The sequence below is a fragment of the Orycteropus afer genome, unplaced genomic scaffold (genome assembly GCF_000298275.1).
Source record: "Orycteropus afer afer isolate SDZICR_OR568_19922 unplaced genomic scaffold, OryAfe1.0 scaffold00923, whole genome shotgun sequence".
Taxonomy (NCBI): Eukaryota; Metazoa; Chordata; class Mammalia; order Tubulidentata; family Orycteropodidae; genus Orycteropus; species Orycteropus afer.
Window position 1 is genome coordinate 227,962 of NW_006922510.1, and position 3,818 is coordinate 231,779.

General features: G+C 39.3%; 1 pseudogene; it reads left to right on the top strand.

Annotated features, from left to right (window-relative positions):
- Window positions 1–3,291: 3,291 nt before the first annotated feature.
- LOC122151950 lies at window positions 3,292–3,392 on the top strand (annotated as a pseudogene).
- The last annotated feature ends 426 nt before the right edge of the window (window positions 3,393–3,818 follow it).

Sequence of the window (3,818 nt, forward strand, 5' to 3'; positions counted from 1 at the left end):
GGACCTGGGATGCAGCTGCAGGTGCCAGAGGCTGGGGTGATCCCTAAGCAAGAAACTGTGTCTGTATCTCTGAATCTGTATGCCAGAATTCCCAAGGGCCTTATGGGATGGATTGTACCTTCTCCCCATCTGGCCAAACTAGGGCTGACAGTGAATACTACTGTCCTGCCCAGTGGTCGAGATAATCCACTGCTTTTGTATCTGTGTAACCATACCCAGCATGAATGGGAATGGGCTGAGGGGAAGGCACTTGCTCGACTGATCTTGCTACCAACAATATGGATAGGTACAACAGCTGAATTTGATGTCCCCTCCCAAGGTGGGAAAGTCTGGGTAAAAATAAATGATGAATGGAAGGAAGGAGAAATAATAGGTAAAGGAATGAATAAATGGGTTATGCAGTGGGGGAAATCCAACACTGTGCTGACACCTAAAGATAGACTCAGAACAAGGGAATGATGTCATCTCAGTTAAATATTATCAGATACTATAAGGATGATAATGAAAAAAAACTTTTGGATCAGATAGACAAATACAACAGATTTAAATGGCTGGTATCTGAATAATCTCACCCTTAGGACTCTTTGCCTTGCTGAAAGACTAATTGTTAATGACCTTGCGACCGGTAATATGATTGGGAGGAGCAAATTAATCTTTCAACTCTGAAAGGGCTAATGGCTAAAAGAGCCAGGGGGTGCAATGCAGTGAATTGCTTGATGTGGCCCTTCTAGCCATTGTCCTCCATTCTGTGATGTTTTGTAAATCCCATTTATCCATGCCTATTTGGGGTGGTGTGGTAGTTAAGGTCAGGTATCAATTTGGCTGGGCACCTGGTAGTAGTCATTCCCTTTAATGACTGGCAATCGACTCTGTGATGAGATTTAGGTTAATTCGGTTGGGGCAACACAGGTGGAATGTATCTTGAGTCCTGCCTTGCTGGAGGGTATAATTCAAATCACCACCCTTAGCTTCCCTGAGGGTATACCTAGGAATCTCCTGGGAAAATTCGCTCTCCTCTTGCTCCGGCTTCGTGTCTTGGCTCATCTTCATCTCACCCCTGGATTTGGGACAGCAGCCGTCATCTGATCTGCTGATCAAGGTTCATCAAACCCTGCCAGCCCTACTCATGGACCCGGGACTCGCCAGCCTGCCAGCCTCCGCCACTACTACATGAGATGAACCCTTGGGTGTCTGAGTTCTGTGAGGCATTACAGCGAAATACAGATCCCTAAGACTGGGGAAATTACTGGGAGGAGGAGGAGGAGTTAATGTTTGAAATGATGGAGTAGCATGGTAGTTTGGACATTTGGGACATCTTTAACCTCTGCGTCATGGGGACCGGCCTCATGCTGATCTTTCTAAGAGAAATTGTTCAAGCAGCCATGTCCAAAAAAAATGGATCAATCAGGAGGAAATTCCTAGAGGCTAAGAGCTGAGTGTCATACTTACAGAGAAAGACAGCTCAACAGAAAGATCAGGGAAACAGAACATGAAAAAGAGTTTGCTGAAATCTTTGTCATCCCAAGATGACTGCACATGTCCAACGCTACCCTGTAAAGACCAGTAACAGAGCCTGCTCACTGCAGAGAAAGCAGAGTTTACAAAAATATTCCATCCAAGTCACTAAATAAACAAAACAGCAAGTCTTATTGTGGGACGCCCCATAGGGTTCTCTTGGCTGTAATGTTTACATGAACATATCACCTGGTTTTAGTACCACATACCTGCTGGGTGGACTTGAACTACCAACCTTTCAATCGGCAGGGGAGCACTTAACTATTACACCACAAATATGAAAATTAAATACCATGATGTAAATAACTTGGATCAAAGAAAAACATTGTAAGTCAGAAGGTATTTTGAATTATAATAAATTATAATGATCATTATAATTTATATGAGCTATCATATAAATTATATGAGCTATCATATAAATTATATGAGCTATCATATAAATTATATGATCTATCATATAAATTATATGATCTATCAAAATTTGTGTAATTTAGGTAACGTAATGGTTAAAGGCTATTCATAATGTTTTCCAGTAATACATCAGACAGTGTTTCACCGCTATTCATGAGGTTTTCACTGGCCAGTTCTTATGTTGAATCTTTTTTCTTAAAATATTTGGTAGAATTCACTAAGGCCTCTGGGCTTTGGCTTTTCAACATTTTTAACTATTATACATTGATTCTGATTTTCTTTCTGTGACTTTTTAGCTATGTACTTGCAAATTCAAGAATGTCCAAGTAATTCTTTCAAAAATTATTTCTCTTTGTTGATCTTCTCTATTTGATGAGACAGTGTCATTATACTTCTTTTAATTATTTAAGCATCTTTTCCTTCTGTTCTTTGAACACATTTGTAATAACTGCTTCAAAGTTGTCTGGTAAATTCAATTTCTAGGTCCTTTTAAAGGCAGTTTCTCTTGCTCTTTTTTTTTTCCCCCTTCTTCTGTGTAGTTCATATCTTCTTGCTTCTTGGTATCTCTTAAAAATTATTTTTGACAACCAGTTTAAATAATATATTGTAGTAACTAGGAATGTGAAAGAAAAGTTGCTACTCACAAGTCTCAAGAAATTACTGAGTATATACCACAATTAAAAACAAAAACAAAAACAAAGGTGTTGTATATGAATCCGAGAAAACAATTTAGGAGATGAAAAGCAGAAGTGAACACTAAAGCAGTGTTTGCTATGAAGAGGAAGTACAAATATCTTGACATCAAATTATACACAATAACATCCAAATCAAAATTTATTGTTTAAAAAAAAAAGAGTTTAACTATCTTGGTATGAAGCCCTATATGACCACATTTTAAAAAGTGGTGAAAGAAGAAGATGGGAACAAAAAAGTATACAAGAAGAATATGCTAAGCATCTTTCTTTGCTACCCACTTCTACAAATGACGTTGTTGGTGTTATGTGCCGTCCCATCGGGCCCGACTCATAGCAACCCCTCCTTGGGTTTCTGAGGCAGTATCACTATGGAAGTAGATTGCCCAGCCTTCCTTCCAAGGAGTGACTGGTGGGTTTGAACCACCTGCCTTTTGGTTAGCAGTCAAGTGCCTTAGGCACTACGCCACCAGAGACCCCACTTCTACAAATAGATATATAAAAAAAAAATCTTACATATTTCTGTTAAATTATTAAGGGTCATCACTAGAATAAATTAAAAGTGAAATGGGTAAATTCTGTAGAAAAGACAAAATTATACATATGTTAAAATATATAAAATATTAACAATAGTGTCTCTCATAATCAACAGCAAGATCTTATTAACATAACAGTAACTGGCAGCACATATACTAAAATTGGAACAATACAGAGAAGATTAGCAGGGCTCTGCGCAAGGATGACACGTAAATTCATGAAGCGTTCCATATATGTATGTTGTTGTTGTTGTGTGCCATCGAGTCAGACCTGACTCATAGCGACCCCTCCTGGGATTCCGAGGCAGTATCACTACGGAAGTAGATTGCCCCATCTTCCTTCCGAGGAGTGGCTGGTGGGTTTGAACCGCCAGCCTTCCGGGTAGCAGTCAAGTGCCTTAGGCACTATGCTACCAGAGCTCCCCCCCCCAAAATATGATATATTTTGGAGGAAATCTATACCCCAGAGATGATGTGTTTGTTAAATGAATAGGAAAGAGTATCTGCTTTGTCCTTGAAATAATCATTGACAAAGATTCAACTACTTATCTGCTTGGCAACTAAAGCAAGAAGGAGATGCCAGTTAACAGTTTGGTCAGCAAAGAAGGTAATAACGTAAGCAGAGATGGGGATAGTTTCATGGTATGGCTTTATTCACTAGCAA